This window comes from Thrips palmi, unplaced genomic scaffold (genome assembly GCF_012932325.1).
Source record: "Thrips palmi isolate BJ-2018 unplaced genomic scaffold, TpBJ-2018v1 HiC_scaffold_16, whole genome shotgun sequence".
Lineage (NCBI taxonomy): Eukaryota > Metazoa > Arthropoda > Insecta > Thysanoptera > Thripidae > Thrips > Thrips palmi.
Genome location: NW_023144625.1, coordinates 7,521,367 through 7,540,376, shown reverse-complemented (window position 1 = coordinate 7,540,376; position 19,010 = coordinate 7,521,367).

The following is a 19,010-nucleotide window of genomic DNA, read 5'->3' as shown; positions in this document are numbered from 1 at the left end:
AGCGTCGGTAACTCGCCCCTCGCTTCTAATTGGTTTGATTGGAGAGGGTGGGGTGGCGTGGCGAGGCGAGGCCCCTTTGGCCCATTCAGGGCGAGCGGGGTGCGGCGAACCGCGGCGAGCCGCGCCGAGGTGAGAGGAATCAAACACCTTGTTGTTGCTGCACGCCGCCGCCGCCGCCGGGGTCCCTCGCCCAGCCGAGCCATTCGGACGCCGTCTCTCTCGCACCCTCACGGAGAGCCCCGTGAGAGCGACGGAGACGGACGCTGTTGCCGCCCCCTTTTTATCACCGGATACAGAAAGCGCGTTGTTTCTGCTAGTTGTGTTGCTCGTTTGCGCAGCGGGTCGTGCGGGTCGTGGAGGAGTCCTCTGGTGCCGCGGTCGGGCCGCCCTGCAGACTGATTCCGAGAGTCGCTTTCGTCGCTCTGTCTCTCTCGCACTCGTGGGGCGCCCCCTGCAGGTGCGAGAGAGGCAGAGCGACGAGGTCGACTCTCCGCGGTGCCGCGCGGTGCCGCCCTGCTGCCCCTTTGAGGCCGTCGGCCGCCGTCGCGCGCATCACCGCCCGTTGCCAATAAATCAAAAGTCCGTGGTCACGCGACGCGCTCATTCACTTCGATGTGTTCCGCCTCGCATCGCACCGCTCGCACCGCGGTTGTCCAAAAAAAAAAAAAAAGTACCCGGGCCGAACGGAAAACGGTAATAAAGCCAAAGGAGAGAAGGGAGGAGAGGGAACAAAATTTGCTGCTCGTGATTTCAAACAAAAAAATTAATCATCTTTTTTTGCATGTAGTGGAGTAATGTGTGTGGCTCAATGTTGCCTGGGAAATAGGCCTAAAGGAAAGAAAGAGAGAGAGGGAAACAAAATTTGGTGCCAGCGTTTCAAAACAAGAAAAAAATTGAATTAAAATCATCTCTTTTTTTTGCATGTAGTAGAGTAATGCGTGAGGCTCATTGTTGCCTGGAAGTGAATGGGAGCCTTATCGAAGGAGACAAGCTTCCCTTCCCGGGCTGGCGACTGGTGGTGCACCGGTACGGTACGTAGAACGGGTTGGTTGGTCCACGACGCGGAGCCGACAAACGCCCCTCTCTCCCGGGATAAGGGTGGGGCGGACACACACACACACACACACACACACACACACACACACACACACACACGTGCAAACACAGGAAAGAGCGGGTTATCGTGCACGATCCGGCCGTAAACCAAAATCTGTTTATAATCCGTGTCCTGATTCTCAAGAAGGCACACGCTTCAGGGAATATTGTTTCCTTCCTCTTTCCGTTCTGATAAAGGGGCCCCGGCGCGGGGGCTTCACCTGAACGGTAGTCGATAAGGGCCCCCTAAATCACGCGCCTTTTTCGGCCAGCCGCCGGGAAAAACGGATAAAAAAACCCGCCCGAATCAACATACGGAAGAATGCAGATGTACCCTTTCTTTATTTTCTTTTATCGCCCTCGGACTGATTTCGGGAACGGGCGCAGGTTTTATTGTATTATATGCAAGCGCGTTGCGCCTTGGTTATGTGAGAAAGAAAAAATGAAATGCATTCAAAATTTTACCCCGCGGCATTCAACTTTGAGGAGGAGAAATATCGTTTAAAACGGTCAGAAAAAAATGCGTCACTATCCAGGTCGAAACTGTGAATGGGGACCGCGCGTGGGAGCAGCCGGTAGGTCGCGGTAGCAGTGTGGCTCCCACAACAACAACAACAACAAACTTGCGAAGGACAAGACCACTCGAACGCACAACACGGGACCCATCCATTGTCGGGGTCGAAATTGATTTGATCCCGATAAGCCACCCAGCAGACACCTGCCCGGGAGGTGACCCGCTGGGAGGAGGGTGTCCCCTGGGTGGAAAGGGGGGGGGGGGCTCTCGAAATCAGCTGGGAAGAAAAAGGACGGTGCTCGCTTCGGCGTCACGCCGTCTGTCGTCGCGCCGCCACAGTTTTTGTGCGTGTTTTCTGATTTTGAAACTCAGCGCGCTGTCTGTCTGCACACAGGAGCGGCCGGCGGCGCGGCGGTGCAGTAATTATCGTTGCCGAAAATAACAACAAACAAGTGCGCACGTCGGCCCGATCGCCCTTTCACCGCTCCCTGCTTTTAATGAGCTGTCTGCAGCTGCTGTTTTGCGGTGATTGGCTCGGCCATGCAAAAATGCAGAGCTGGGTGAAGCCACGGCGGAGCCCACGTCAAGACGCGTGTAACGCAAGGCTGCGCCCGGCTGCAGGTGGCGGCGGCGGTAGCGGCGGCGGTGGAGTAGCTTCCAGCGGCCGCCGCCAGGGCGCAGCACAGCATGGGACCGGCGAGACGAGGCACACCGCCGTGGCTGCTGGACACGGCCTTTGCGATCGGCGAAGGAGCGAACCTGGAACTCTTGAGCCACGTGACGCCCGCAAACTTTGACAACATTTTGCGATTTTTTGGAGGTTCAGGCCTAAAACAGTTAGAGATAAACAAAGTTATGCTTAGAATAACTTGAATTAGAGGTTCAATTTTAGATTAAAGGCATGCCGAGCGTACACCTTTTTTTTGTAGCCGTTGACAAGAAAGTAGGCGCCCAAAACGTCAACAAATGTTGAGTTCGAGGGCCCTGCCTTCGAGTCTCTTTCTTGGTCCTGCTGCCGCCGCGTACATTTTTCATAGCCTCGACCGCCGTGAGGCCTGGGCAGGCCTGTGGCGTCGAAGCCCATCGTGCCTGCACTGTAACGACCATCGGTGGGCCTTCGACATTCGAGTTGACGCTGTCAACCCGCTCCGCGGGCGGCGCGCCGGTCAAGCCCCCCTGCGCCCCCCTGCGCCCTCCCGCGCCCCGCCCCTCTCCCGGTCGGACTCTCACTCTCGGGCCGGCAGGGCCTTGGGCAGGGCGCAGCAGGGGAGGAGGGCCTGCCGGCCCGCACGCGGTCCACCCGGGGCCGCCGAGGTCCACCCGGGGCAATCGGTATGAGAATTTTATGGGGCGCCTGCCTTATTTATTTGTTTTAGGCCAGGATATTTTAGATTCCTGATTTGTCGTATGACGTTTATTCGAACGGGCAGCCTATAAAAACAACAGTGGACGGTGCGCCAGTTCGGTTGTTGCATTCGATACGTGCGTCCGTGGGAGGACCTGCAGTGTGCTGCCGCGCTGCTTGGCGCCGCCCGGGACGAGTGTGGTGGCACCCTGGAGACCAAAACAGTCAATACAGCGCCAATATTGGCCGGCCTCTCGGACGCAGCATCCCACGCTGTCCCCCCCCCCTCTCTCTCTCTCTCTCTCTCTCTCTCTCTCTCTCTCTCCTCGCCATCGGAGGAATCAATCGGGGTGGCCCCCTTGGGGCCCTCTTCGGGTCAGGCCGGTCGTTGGGCGCCCCACGACATATTTCTGTAACGTGACGCCAGACAGTCAGCTGGCACACTGTGCCTGGCACACTGCTGTCGCGCCGGCCCCGCCATCAAGAACCATATCGACGGCGGCCGCCGGACAAGGCACGTCGCACGATTCGCTGACGGCGGATATATGTTACTGCAGACCGATTCCGAGAGCCGTCGCTCTGTCTCTCTCGCACCTGCACGGGGCGCCCCGTGAGTGCGAGAGAGACAGAGCGACGACTCGGTCTGCAGATGGCTGGACTTATGACGGCCGTCCGAGCCGTGACGTCGCCTCGCGCCCCGCGACGCCGCGGCCAGTTCGATTATTTAGAGACTCCCGGCGAGGAGGCCGTGGTCCGCCGCCGTCGCGTCGTCGGCCGTTTCTTTTAATACGCGTTCAATCGGGGGAAATAATCTCCCGGGCGCATAACAGTCGTGGACGGACCCCGCGACGCGTGTGGCGGGTCAGTAATTGGGGGTCGCACTGCGAGCGAGCTTTCGAAGCGAGAGATCGGTGGTTCAAATCCCGGTATGAATATATATTTTTTTTGTGGGACGACAAGGTGAACCTGTGAATACCGGAATCGAACTCTGTTCGCAATCATTTTCATTTGTTTTTCTGACTGAATTCGGGTACTTATGTGCTTGTTAGTGTAGGTTAGGTTGTCAGCACTGTGCTTGCGATCGTCTTTTTTCGCATCGCAAAATAAAGTCACGTTAAAATTTATTTTTTCGCTGCTTCGCCTTCAATAGTGCCCCGCAAAATAAGTCAACTGCTGACACGTTTTTCCTGCGAAAAGAAAGACAACCAGCTGACCCGAAAGAACTTGTAAATCCTTGGCGGCCTTCCCGAAAACTCCGTCACCTGCCCATTGCGGGCGCGCGAGCGTCGTCGCGTCGCCTGGAGCACCAGATTCCGAGAGTCGTCGCTCTGTCTCTCTCGCGCGCATGGGGGGCGGCCCCTACAGGTGCGAGAGCGACAGGGCGACTTCAGCGACTCTCGGAATGAGTCTGCTGGGCGCGGGTCGCCTCGCGAACCGCGCGAACCGTTCACTGGACAACACCTGCCGCGCAGGCCAGCAGGCCGGCAGTCAATCGGGTCACGGGGTGGGGCCCAGAAGACCTGTGAAGGCGGCCAAAACTTTAAACGCGTTTTGAGCTCCAGAGTCGCTAAACGAGGACTCGAACCGAACGTGTGACCCCACCAATGGATTGCTCTCCGAACGAGGAATCCATTGGGGTTACACCACGTTCGGTTTGAGTCTTAGCGACTCTGGAGCTCAAAACGCGTCTAGGAGGTTTCTCGGGGCCGCCTCACAGGACGTCTGCACGCCCAAACTGCGCCGGGGCCCCTCTGCCTGCTCCCTGGCTGCCCCTTGTTGCGGCATTAGGTAGGCCTTCATTATGTCCGGCAAACGGAAGGATATCCTAATGACGGCATCAAGGCACCTCGAGTGGCCATAATTCGTGGCTCGTATGATCGAAGGCTGCCGGGAGGGTCCGCGAGGCGAGGCTCCCGCGACGCGGGGCGGGGCGCTCTTGTCGCTTCGCGCGTACAAGTCTCCGGGTCTCCCCTCCACGGAGTCCCCGCAGACCGACTCCGAGAGTCGTTCTCGTCGCTCCGTCTTCCTCGCACCTACACGGGACGCCCCGTGAGTGCGAGAGAGACGGAGTGACGACTCTCGGAAGCAGTCTGCTGGCCCGGCCGATGGCTGGCTGTCGTTGCCACGGCGACAGATAGGAGGGCGGCGATAAGCCCCGTAACGTAAAAGATTCTCCAATAAAAACGGCATTCTTGCTTACAATTCTCAAAATTTTTATGTCGTTCTGACGTGGATTCGAGTGAGCCTTTATCTGATCGAGTTCGATGGGTCGTAACCGGCTCGACTCCGGGCCGGGCATCGGGCGCAGTGGTGGCAGAGCGTATTGAGGGGGGCGACCCGACTTTGATGAAGCTGGCCGTGTTAACAGGCGCTGTAGACAAGGTCCTTGAGCATGTTCAATCGGTGTCGGATGCAGGCGCGTCGCGGGCCAGAAGACCGATAAGGGTGGCCAAATTTTTGGACGCTTTTTGAGCTACAGAGAGTCGCTAAACAGGATTCGAATCCAACGTATGACCCCACCAGTGGCTTGCTCGTTCGGAGAGCAAGCCATTGGTGGGTTCATGCCGTGACTCATACGTTCGGTTTGAGTCCATTTAGCGACTCTTGAGCTCAAAACGCCTGTAGAATACCTGTTTAAAATACGAGTGAAATTCCTTCGGAGGCCTCAGTTATACTATGGACAGTCTGCAGACAGACTCCAGACAGGCTGCGCCGGGAGGTCCCCTTCAACTCTGACCTCGCTGCAAACGGCTGGCTACTGTTTCCTTTATAAAAGCCACAGGCCGTGCAGCGCTCGGTGCAGCGTGCCTCGCTTGTTTGGTTTTATTCGACGGATGCTTTGTTTGGCGTTTCCACCTTTTTTCTCCATTTTTGATCATAACGTCGAAAGGGCGAGGCGTAGGAGAGAAGGACACCCAAGGCAGGATGAAGTGAGAGGGGAGGGAGGTCCAGAGATTCGTGAGATGGCAGGACAGCGAGGGGCCCAAGTCGTGGTCTGGTCACACCGCAAATCTTTAGTTTTCTCCGGCGATTTCGCCCGCTGCTGCTCGCCGCACAGTGGGCCAGACGACCAGCTCAGGCGGCCAGAACTATAGACGCGTTTTGTGCTCCAGAGTCACTTAATGTGACTTGAACCGAGGGTGTGACCCCACCAATGGATTGCTCATCGAATAAGGAATCCATTGGTGGTATCACACGTTCGGTTCGAGTCCTGTGCGGCGACTCTCAGCTCAAAACGCGTCCAGAGTTTTGGCCGCCTGCTCCGGGCTTCTGTCCCACTGTGCGCGCCGTGGCCCCGTCACCACACCAGTAAGTTGCAGGCCACGTAACGCGACTAAATATCATCGCCAGAGTCCGACTTTTGAAACTCTTCTCCCCGCTCGCCGCTCTTTGGTCCGGAGAGCGGTAATGCGTTTCACTTTTGACTTGGCGTGCAATCCGATGGTAATGTTAGGCCCACGGGAGCTGGAGGAGCTTGCACCTGTACTGGGCCGGCACGGGGCGAGGCGGGGCGAGGCGCGGGGCTAGCCGTACCGCCCCGAGTCCGCCCACTCCCTGCATGCCCGGCCGTCCATGTCGTGCGAGCTGCAGACTCATTCCGAGAGTCGTTTTCGTCGCTCTGTCTCTCTCGCACCCGTACGGGGCGCCCGTGAGTGCGACAGAGACGGAGCGACGAGAACGACTCTCGGAGTCAGACCGCTGTACTGTAATTACAGACAGAACACATTACGCCACGGGACATGCCGAGCTAGCCGGCTAGAGATAGAGGAGATTGAGACACGCTAGATTTTAAATTCCGCGCGCGCTGATAAAACAATTGGCCGATTAGCATCCAGCCGTGACATGTTGCAGGATAAGCGCGGCGCCGTATGAGAAATTGACAGGAACTGGGTTTTCAGTCCGAGCGAGCCAGTTAGACTGAAGCAGAGGGTCGCCCTCTGTTTTCAAGTGAAATCCGTTTACGTTCTGAAATGAAGCGTAGTAGGCTTGTCGGCACAGTGGGCCAGCAGACCGTTGGGTGCGGCCGAAATCCCGGACGCAGAGTCGCTAAATGGGGCTCGAACCGAACGTGTGACCCCACCAATGGACTGCTCTCCGAACGAGGAATCCATTGGTGGGGTCACACGTTCGGTTCGAGTCCCATTTAGCAACTCTAGGTCTCAAAACGTGGCGAGAATTTTGGCCGCCTCCACCGGTCTGCTGGCCCACTGAGATCTGCCCAGATTCCTCTTATCTAAATGCATAGGGTAATTTCATGCACCATTCCAAGCGTAGCTTCTTAAAATACAGTATAGTTTTACCGATGAGTCGGGAGTGAGAAACTTCGGACGGGTACCGACAAAAACAGTGGGTGGCGATAGGACGCCGAGCCCAAGGTCGAGGCTCAAGGCCGGCGCGCAAATGATGACAAACTCGACGCGATCCATCAGCAGCGCCGCCGCGCGGCATCAGGCCCGGGCCGCACTTCGATATAAATTGTCTCGACACGGAAGCTTCGAGAGATCGACCGTGGAAATGAGAATCAGGACCCCGGCCGGACGAATCGTGCGGCGCTGCGATGCGGAGCGACTCATTTTCGAGACGGACCGAAGGAAACGAGGCGAAAAAAGAGCCGGAAAAAATAACATTGTGTGAATCGAGGGAAATCATCGCAGACTGCATTGATGGAAGTTCTCAGGGCCGCTCGTTCGCTCGGTCAGATGAGTCAGTCGAATTGAACGAGCCGGTTGCCTGTTGGCAAGAAGACTGACACGAATGGCCTAAACTTAGACGCGTTTTGAGCTCCAGAGTCGCTAAATGGGACTCGAACCAAACGTGTGACTCCACCAATGGATTTCTCGTTCGGCGAGCAATCTATTGGTGGGGTCATACGTTCGATTCGAGTCCCATTTAGCGACTCTGGAGCTCAAAACGCGTCCGGGATTTCGACCGCCTCCACTGGTCTTCTGGCCCACTGTGCCGTGCCGCAGGCCAATGACACGTTTGGACAGCCTTAGTCGCGGCACCGGCGGCGCAAACGGCAGCCATATACGAACACCATATTGCAACGAATAATTAGCCCAGCGTGCTTCACGCCGCATCGTGGAATCGCTACTGGGCAGCGCGGGGCGGGGCGGAGAGAATCCCATTCCATCCCAATTTAGGTCTTAATTCCACAGCACTATGTGATGCCAAAGCAGGAAAACAAATAATGCAACACCGACGTCGTGATATAGCGCCACTCCCCCCCTCTTGCTTGCCCAACGCCGGCTGGCCGGAACGGTGTCGGTTCGGTGTCGGATCGGGTTCGCGCCCCGCTCCGTTCCGACCGACGGCGACGTACGTTCAGACGTTTCGTCGCCCTTTTCGCGCACACTGGAAGCACCGAGCCCACCACCGCGACGAGCGATGCAGAGCGATGGGTGCCCGCATTGTCAGCGAGAGCTCCCCGCTTCGCCGCTTCAGCCGACACCTCTTTTGATTAAAAACACACGATGCACCGCCCTCACCTGCGCCACTGCCAAAACAACGCGCTGCTCCCCCTTCCCCCAGACGAGAAGCACCCCGTTGATCACAAGTTTCGCGTCACCGACGGAAAGAATGAAAGGAAAAAAAAGTAATGCAAAAAGCACGGGGGCACTGGCTGCGTGGTTCGGGGATAGAGATTCTTGAAAAGGCGGTGAATTCATCCGCAAGCTGGCTGAGCCGGGCTGGGCGGAGGGAGGCGGACGAAGCGAGCGGTCCTTGGATGGTCAGTCAACCCGCGGCGGGACGGCACTTTCTCGGCCCGGCCAAAGGACCAAAAAGTAATGGAAAAGAGAGGCGCCGTACAAATGTCCATACAAAGCTATGAAAAAACATGCTTCGGTCGCCGCGCTACACACAGTAGCCGTTCTCGGCTCCGGACTTGTGGTCACGATAGCATGGCGAGCGACCGCAGATGACCCTTGCTCGCCCTGGCCGCCCCGGCCGCCCCGTGCCTCCGGGCCCCAGTGAATCTAGGCACCGGCCGGGGGCATCGCTATTAGCGTTTCAAGAAAAGTGGCAAAAACGTAAAAAAAACATTAAAAAAAAAAAACTTTTAAAATGGAACAGATGACTTCTTTATGTTTTCGTACCTTATTTCAGTCGATCGAAATCCTTTTTCCAGGAACCCTTCGATTGATGTAAAGCGTAGACTTGACTTCGTGTGGCGTGAGTATATACGGTCCCATACCGCACGTCAAATAATCGAAAGCAAAACAAACATGCCATACGACTCTTGTTGGGACTGTACTATTTGTTGTTGTTTGCCCTATGTGCCCCCGTCGGCATGCCCAGCACGTGGCTGGCGACCGCGAAGACCAGCGCCACCAATAATGAAAGTAATAAAAATAATAAGGACTCGTCGAATCATCATTTCGCTATTACTAGGGACTCATATTCGATTAACTCTCTCGACGATTTGTAGCTGCGGCGGGCGTGCCGTCCACGTGCCCGGGGCGGGGTGGGGCGCGGCGGGGCGTACCGGGGCGTGGCGGGGGCGAGGCGGGGTCACGGTGGTCAGTCTGCTTGACTGCACCCTCTTGATGGCCAGCAGGCCGTCCTGGACGCGGGCCTGCAGCCCAAGGGCCGGCGGACCTCGCCCCGGGGTGGTCGAGTGCCCTTGGAGCGTGCCCACCTCGAGGACGCCAAGGACCCCCTTATCCCTTGTCCTCGTCCCTCCCTGCCCGCGCTGTCCTTTTCTTATTCGAAGAGCATCCCGAGTTCGAACCGAGCAGGGCCTTCCGATCGTCGTTGCGCAAGCGGACGCGGGTGGCACGGGTTTTCAAGATGGTGGCGTTTGACTAAGGGTGTTCCTTTCTACTGCAAAGGCGGCGTGTTACATTGGGTGTTCCTTACTACTGCAAAGGCGGCGTGTTACGTTGGGTGTTCCTTACTACTGCAAAGGCGGCGTGTTACATTGGGTGTTCCTTACTACTGCGAAGGCGGCGTGTTACGTTGGGTGTTCCTTACTACTGCAAAGGCAGCGTGTTACGTTGGGTGTTCCTTACTACTGCAAAGGCAGCGTGGTACGTTGGTTGTTCCTTGCGGCGTGTTACGTTGGGTGTTCCTTACTACTGCAAAGGCGGCGTGTGACAATGAGTACTCCTTACTACTGCAAAGGTGGCGTGTGACAACTACAGCAAAGGTGGCTGACAACTAATATTCCTTACTCCTGCAAAGGCGGCGTGTGACAATGCGTATTCCTTACTACTGCCAAGGCTGCTCGTGACAATGGGTATTCCTTACTCGTGCAAAAGCACACCCAACTTCATCAGGGGACAATTCTAGACCGCTGCTCTCTTCGCGATCCCATTCCCTTCCAAGTGTAGGCAAACACAAACACCTCTCCAAATCGGTCACGTAGCTGAGCACGGACCAGGTCACTTTGACCACCTCACCGCCATGCGGCCAGCGAGGCCGGCGGGGCCATGGCGTCAGCACGAATCAAAATAAGGCATTTCTCATCGGCAGGCCGCTGCGCTGCGTTCTGGAGAAGGCGACTCCAATAAGGAGAAATAAACAAAGGCCGAGCTCACCGACTAATAACCTTCAATTTACCTGGAGATGATACGCTTCCACTAATGCCGGGAAAACGCTTGTCTGCAGCCTCCGCAGCCTCCGCAGGCGACCGCTAATAATTATATGCGGCTGGCTGTGGACACAAGCGCGGTTTGCCACCGGACCGATGTGGACCGCGATCGACCGACAGGGCCAGTACGAAAGCCTCTCAGGATGATGAAACAGAAACAGAAGTCCCACTGGAACCTGCTGCACAGTGGGCTAGAAGACCGGCGCAGCGGCCAAAACTTAAGACGCGTTTTGAGCTCCAGAGTCGCTAAATAGGACGCGAAGCGTTCGTGTGACCCCATCAATGGATTTCTCGTTCGGAGAGCCATCCATTGATGGGGTCACACGAACGTTTCGAGTCCTAGCCTATTTAGCGACTCTTGAGCTCAAAACGCGCCTAAAGTTTTGGCCGCTGCGTCGGTCTTCTGGCCCACTGTGTGCTGGACCATGGCGGGGCTGGACCGCAGACCCGAATCATCTAAATCTGCTACTGTGACTTCGCGCCACTTCGCAGACCCTCGGTCTTCCCTGGCACCCCACCGGTCCACCGCGACACGAAGCACAGCGGCGCCATCTACACTCCGTTTTCCCAATAACTCCTCTCCGATACGGCCCTGGCATGGCGTAGAGAGGCGTGCGGAGCAGAGGCCGTTCCGTTTCGTTCCGAAACTCGTTTCCAATTTTCCCGTTCCCCCGCCGGCCGTTTGCCCGCGCGCGCCGCGGCAACGGGCCATTTCCCCCGCTGGGAAAGCACATCCAGTAATCCAGTCAGGCCAACATCAGGCCCTTCCTCACCATGGCTTGCCATGGCTTGCTCGCCGTGGCTTTTGCTCGTTTTATTTATGCAATTTTGCCGGTCCTGCCTAGGATTCGGAGGCTTCGAGACTTGTAAGGCCCGCCTTTCCTTTCCCGCCATTATTTTCTATAGCCCCTCGCCGCCTCGGCGGGCCCGCAACTAAAATTCAATAACTACCGCCGAGGACGCCATCATTGTTATTCTCCGCCGGTGTACATATCGTTGCCGGCATTTTTTCGAGAGGGATTGGTCGTCTGAGGAGCAGCCACCGCGACGAGAGGTTTCATCTTTAGTTCGCTCTGACATTTCCCTCCCCGGCCTCGAGAGCTCCCCAATCCCTCTCTGGCTGCGAGGGCGAAGGGCGAACATCTTTCTATCAGGGCGCCCTTGAGTTTGGCATCGCGACCCACTTGCCAAACATTTTCCCACTTTTTTTTCTCATTTTTTTGCTCCTCTCTCTCGTCCTTGCCTTGCTTTCCCCGTCCCGAGTTGATACTTGCCATTTTTATTCATCACCGTGCCTTTCCCCGGCGGTCCAGTTTGGAATCCAATAACGAATCCCCATTATTCGGCTGGAATCGGCAGCGCAACACTTGTCGCGGTCCTTTCAGAGCGCGCTACGCCGCTCCGCGCCTCGAGACGTCCTCCAGGATCTGTGAAAGGACGTGCGCTCCTTCCATCCACCTGTCGGAGGCATCATTTCCGTGCTGCCGTCACTCCATCCCGCTGTGTAATGCCATTCCGTTCTATCCGTCCGTCTATCTGCGAGGCGCGAAGTGGTCAGGGGCGGCAGTGGCGCGGCCCTGGATCGGGCTGATCCCTGGTGGTCTAATCTGCAAAGCAGAACGCCGTGGCCTAAGGGTTGGGTTCGGGAGGGGCCGCAGCAACTCCAACCAAAGCGAGGCCAAGATCTAATTCAATGAGTCCGACAGAGCCCCTTTGAACCACTTACGGAGGCGTGAACGGAACAGTGTGCCGCCCGCAGGGTGAACCGGGGCAGGAGCACGACACGCAACGGCGGAGAAAGATCGCTACTTTCGATCTGAACGTGTGACCCCACCAACGGATTCCTCGTTCGAAGAGCAATCCATTGGTGGGGTCACTCGTTCAGTTCGAGCCTCATTTCGCAAATCTGGAGCTCAAAACGCGTCTGGGATTTTGACCGCCTCCGCCGCTTTTCTGGCCCACTGTGTGCGACGCGCATCGGAACTGCCTCCTAACGAACTTAGCCCGCCCTGATCCTCTTCCGCGCACCGCACATCTTGCGTCGCCATGCCTCCCTTCGCTCGCCTCTCTCGCCTCGCTCTGCATCATTAAAACTTCTCTTACGCGTCTGTTACCTTTCCCGCTGTCACACGCCTCCCCTCTTTCGGCCCGGGGCCCAGCCGTGGCCCAGCCGTGGCGCAGCCCAGCCCGCCCGCCCAATCAGCGGCGGTGGTTACTGCCCCACTTCGGATGGCTCCCGAAATCCGAATTTACATACCATACAATATTCGCACGCCCCTCGCCAAAGTATACCGAGGCGGCCAGGCCTTGCGGCCCCGGCGGAGGCGTCATCCTTCATTCATGAATATTGATGCATTTTCGGTCGGTTCCACTTGGAATGATCTGCTATTTCTACGCGCCCCGTCTCTCTCTGTCACGCGTTTGTCGATGGCGCCCCTGTTTCGCTCTCCTCATGTCCTCCGTACCTGAGCGCGTCAACCTGTAGCCCGGGGCGACCGGTCTGCCTCCAACCGTTGGCGCTCGCAAACGCTCACGCGCTCCGCCACCACCCCAACACCCGCACCTTCTCCGGAATTTCCGACCTGGTCGTCTTCCGGTCCGGCACCTGTCTATGAGTCAAGGCGCTGCCTTCGCTGTGCGTATAAAGGCTCCGCTGCGCGCTCGACCAGAGCCGAACCAGTCCGGACGTAACAGCGCAACCGGCCGCCGGTCAGGTTTGTGAAGCATGTCTTCCGAAAACAATATTATACACCTATAGCGAGCCGGCCATCGGAGAATTAACGTGCGCGAACTCATTGTTGGCTGCATTGTCTTGTTGTAATTTTTTTTTGTGGTCATCGTTACGTTTTTTATTGTAAGCTTTTTCGGCTGTTTGTGATGTTCGCCGCCGGGTATCGGTCGGAGGAAGGTGCGCGAGCCAGCGTGGACTAAATGAACGTGAGAAAAACGGCGATTGTTTATTTTCGGCTTCCCGAAAAGTTGACTTGTGTGTGTGATTTGGCAGATCGACGACGTTGTCCAACGCAATGGTCAGAACGGGAGTCCAGCAGCAAGTTTTTACTTTTTCTCGTAACAGGTAAAAACGACGTTTAATATCTTTTTCCTTTTTTTTCTTTATTGTTTTTGATTTGACGTACTATTTTTTTCCTGGCGCATGCGCATGCGAAGTGGGCAGGCAACCTTCATTTCCCCGAAAAAAAAAAAACGTGTAATCAAACCTCATTCGACTTCTGAATTCATTAACGGATTCAGCGCTGCTACTCCCACATGCCTGCTCCCTCACTCATCTTCATCTTTTTCTGTCTTCCTCCCGTCCGTCGGTCTTCATCGCGGATTTCCGCTCGACTTACTCGCAGGACAACCCACTCGTGGCCGGGTTAGCTCGGAGACGGCAAACAGCACAGTGGGCCAGAAGACCGGTGAAGGCGGCCGAAATTCTGAACTCGTTTTAAACTTTAAAGTCACTGAACGGGGCTCGAATCACGCGTGTGACTCCACCAATGGCTTCCTCATTCGGAGAGCAATCCATTGGTGGGGTCACACGTTCGCCTCGGGTCCTGGTTAGCGACTGTGAAGCACAAAACGCGTCCGTGAGTTTTGGCCGCCTCTACCGGTCGAGGCGAGGCCGATGCGCGAACCGACGCACCTCGTGTTAAACTTGTTCGAGTGCGAGAGAGGCGGGTCGCTTCCCACTATCATTCCGAAATGTCTTTCACACGTTTTAATGCCCCGTGCGTGGGAGGATAAGGGCGACAGGCGAAGGGAGGGAAGGGGGAGGCCGGAGGTGCGCCCAATAAGTGCCCCGTCAAGGCACCTGCCTGATTTGCATAGCTCGTATCGACCAGCGCCGCGTTGCAACGCGTTGCCCGTGGAGCCGCACACCTGTCACAACACAACGGCCGGCGGTCAATGAGCCTCGCGAAGCTCGTTCGGAAAATCATTTTCCCCTCCGGGTTTTGTCCGGCGCGTCGTCGAGTTTGTAGTTTGCGACGACCGCCGCTGTGTTGCTCCATCTGTGACCAAAACCCTTCCAGTGGTCTGCCTCACGGCCTCACGGGGACACTGACTCACTTCATAGCGCCACATGTCAACCGCCCCCCCCCTCTTCCCCCTTCCTCATTGCCGCAACAAAACAGCCAACTTGTCCACAGCAGGGTGGACAAATCACAGTCCCCGTCCCCGTCGTCCACCACCCCGAGGTCCAGGCGGGCGGGGCCGCCGCGTCACCTGCGCGCGCCTTTTGTTTTTACTCCTTTCAATATCGGAATTGTAAAGCAACGGCCACCCGGACGGTCTCGGACGCGACGGCAGGATGATGGCACATTGCGACACGACGCGCGGATTAGTGGCGAATGCAGAACGGGCCGGTCTTTGGCTGCGTCCATCAGCTTCCGGATTTTGTGTGTGTGTGTGTGTGTGTGTGTGTGTGTGTGTGTGTGTGTGTGTGTGTGACGCGCCGACGGCTCCCTTTATGCAAAGCAGTGCACCTTTTGTTTCAGACACCTTCACCCCAGCGCGCTGTTTCCCATTGGTCCCCCATTGGTTCCCATATACCGCGACTGGGGGGTTGATTACGATTACCCCTATATATCGCCACACCAAGTCCGTTGCCGCGCTGCCGGTGTGCCATTGTTTTACTTATTTATTGATGGACAGCTCGTGAGAAACACATTTGCCTGCACGCTGGGCCGCCGATTTCCGCGATGTCGCGCCTGTCAGAGTGAGAAACGTCATGCGAGACGACTGAACTTGCAGGTTTCAGTGTAACGGAATTTTTTCTTTCTCTCTACTTCTCTTTTTTCGCAATCCAAAAAACCAAAAGAACGAAAAAAAAAATAGAAATTAAAAAAAAAGTGTTTACAGTTTGCTGTGCTTTCTGGACGTGTGAAAACGTCTTTGTGTCTTTGTATTTTCAGTGCAAATAAGAATCGAGCGAAGCTGAAACAAGAAATACCCATCGAGTGTTTCTTTTTTCCCCCTCCTTCGGGATGCTGGGTTCATTTTAATTCGAAGTGGGCATTGCCGCCGCCGCAGTGCGCCCTTCCCAATAAAGAACGAAACGAACGCAGCCGTCGTTCCCACAGCAGCGAGAAAACCGCTCCAAACCAATACTGTTCCCAAACCACACGGGAGCAAATATCACGCGCCACCACTTACAGCACCGTCCCCCCCTCCCCCTCCCCCTCTCGGCTACCGGGCTTTCCCTGGCCAGTGCGGCTGCACACCGCACCGGAGCACGTGGTGTGTAGACTCTCGAATTACTTTCCTTGATTACGTGACGGGGATACGTTTTTATCAATTCCGGCAACATAGCCGCCGCCGCGTGTTCCTTGCGCTTTTTGACGATTTTCCCTCGATTTTTCCGCTCGAAAAGAGGAAAAGCAGAAGACGAGATGGAAAATCCGTCGAGAAATGCGGTCTGCCGTGCAGACTTAATGTGTTTGTCCACCAATTTTTGGTCGACGATGTTCAAGTTTTCTGTGTATCATAAGAAGAAATTATTGTATAAATTTGTTCGCGTATGACTATAACAAAACATAAGCAGTTTTTCTCGTTCAAAAATGGTAAAAAAGTACATCCTGCTCACAAAAAACAGGTAATGTCCCGTACACACTATATGCTTTTGTACAAGTTTTGTACGAGACATCACAGTTTTTTTGTGCTCACGAACTTTTCGTACAAATTTGTACAAAATTTAGTACAATTTTGTACAAAAATGGCGAAAAATGTGCAGTTTCTCGCACGAAAATTGAACGAAAATGTCGTGTGCGCAAAAAACTGTGATGTCTCGTACAAAATTGTACGTAACGTTTAGTGTGTACAAAATTGTGCATAATATTTATAGTGTGTAGTGGCGCCTCTCTGATCCGGGCGGCACGGCGGCAGCGCAGGCAGGGCAGCAGCAACTTCCAAGGCGGGAGTTTCCGGTCATGAGCAAAAGCTAAATGCAGGTAATTAGATTGTGGGCGATTGCTCGCGAGCGTGTCTGGGCGAACACACAGCGGCCCCGCCGCCGATACACTTGCATCGTCTCCGCTCCACCACAAACTTGCGAGTCGAACAGAGTTATAATAATCATAACTGCAGCCGCGCTGCGCCTCGTACGTGACGGGGCCTCATTAGCCGCAATCAAAGGCTCGTTGTGCTCGCTCCGTCTCTCTCGCACTCGCGGGGCGCGCCGCCGGGTCTGCAGGGGTGCGAGAGAGACGGAGTCGGCGTGCAGCGCGCTCAGCATCTCCATATCTAACAACGCCCAGGCGATGGCCAGTGCCATGACCAGTGCCCGTGCGGCGGCACTGTTTGGCCTACAGTGCAGGCAGTCGGTGCCTCTTTGCGCGGGCAAACATTGGGCCAAGAATAGGGCAATCATTGGTCAAACATTGGACGAAACATTGATAACAAGGGCAAGCATTCGTGTTCTACTATCTTCTGAGCTCGCTGCCAGGTGGCAACCTTAGTCATCCCCGCAGTGAAGGCAGTCAATATGCCTCTTTCCAGGGGCAAACTTAGGGCAAGACAATGATAAAACATTGGGCAAACATTGGGAAGCGTTCGACTGGCTTCCGCGGTCGCTTCCGAACGGCAACCCTATAGTCACCCCAACGCCTCTGGCCCGGGGGTAGTACAGTGCAGTGGGACCCATCTCGTTAATAATACACGGCCATCGTGTCCGACTTTGCCTGCCCTTCTGCATCGCGCGTCTCCGAGGCCCCATCTGCACCACCCCGACAACGCCTCCGACGGACTTATTTTGAGGTGGTCGGGCGGCATCGCCGTTCGCGACCGAAAGACAAGCCATGCAAAAGCGCGCTCTAAGAGACAAGACCGTCGAAATGATGAACGAATCGAAGGCATGATGGTTTTACGTTTAGGAACTCCTCTTTCCCTTTCTCGCGTGCATTGGTGAAGCTGTTTCTGCTTTTCCTTCGATCACCGCGCTGCTCCCCGTTTCGTCAGCGGCCCTGCTCAGTGGGCCAGAAGACCGGCGCAGGCGGCCAAAACTCTAGACGCGTTTCGAGCTCCAGAGGCACTAAACAATACCCGAATCGAACGTGTGACCCCACCAATGGACTGCCCTCGGAACGAGGAATCCATTGGTAGGGTCACACGTTTGTTTCGAGTCCCATTCAGCGACTCTGGAGCTCAAAACGCGGCCGGGATTTTGACCGCCTGCGCCGGTCTTCTGGCCCACTGTGGCGCCATCCTCCATCACGCCGTGCAGGCCTTGCAGAAGGCAGAGCCCGCGGAGGTCATCAGCTCGGTCATAAAGCGAGCTTTGACCACGCCACGCCCCGCCAGGCCACGCCAGCCGCCATTCCATTTCGGTAAGGTTGCGCTCGGTTATTGTCTCTCTCACTCTCTCTCTCATCTTTCACAGACAGAGACACATCGCGCGGCGTGGCGCGGCATTCGATGGCAATGTCTGGGACACATAGCGCCCCGCCCCGCCCCGCCGTGACATGTGACGTACGGCGCGCTGAGAAATGAGAACGCGAGACAGAAAGGCAAATGAGCGAGAGAGATCGACGATGTTAAGAATTGACGAGCGAAGCGGAGAGAGAGAGAAAGGACGAGAGGATGGAACAGATGGAGGAAAGGAAGAGGGAAATATGCAGAATGGGCAAAGGGGTGGCATAGAGCATCAAAAGTGCGTGTGTGTGTGCGTGCGCGTTCGTTCGTGTATCAAGGGGTGGACTAGACAAGGATGGATGCAGGGATGAGACTGATGAGTGGCGTGGTCTTGTGGGAGCGAGACATCTCGGCGGCAGCGGGAGGGAGACGAAGAGAGAGCGAGGAGTGAGAGGGAAGCACCCCGGGCCAGAGAGGCTCAGTCGGATATGCATATGAGGTCGGACTTGAGTTTTATGATCTATATATTATTCCTACTGATACTCTAGGGTCCAAGGGGGAGGAACAGGGAGATGGCATAAGCAGCGGGGATGTTCCTCTCGATATGCATCCCCTGCGGATTGCCGGGCTGGCCTGGCCTGGCCGCAAAGGCTCGTTGAGCTCGTGGGTGGCGGACGGGCCCATTCCACTATCCACTATTTCGACGGTCATCCAACTATCTTCTGACAGTCTTTCGACGTTCTTTTCACTATGATGGTCTTTTTACGGTCTTTCCTCTGTCTTTCCACCATCTTTTGACAGTCAATGGACAGTCTTTTATTGACGCCCTTTCTAAGATCTCCCACTCTCTTTTGACGGTCTTTTCACTATGACGGCCTTTTCACGGCTTTTCCGCCACATTTCCACCGAATTTCTACCACCTTTCCACTACCCTTCCACTCACTATCTTTCCACTATCTTTCCAGTATCCCTTGACGGTCTTCCGACGGCCTTTCGACAGCCTTTGGCGTGCCAAGGCGCGGCGCTGCTGGCCAAACGAATATAAACGCACTCCTGTCGCGCACGTGTCCGCGATCCAGTCCATTGTCTGGCGATGCTCGGCGCCCTCGGCT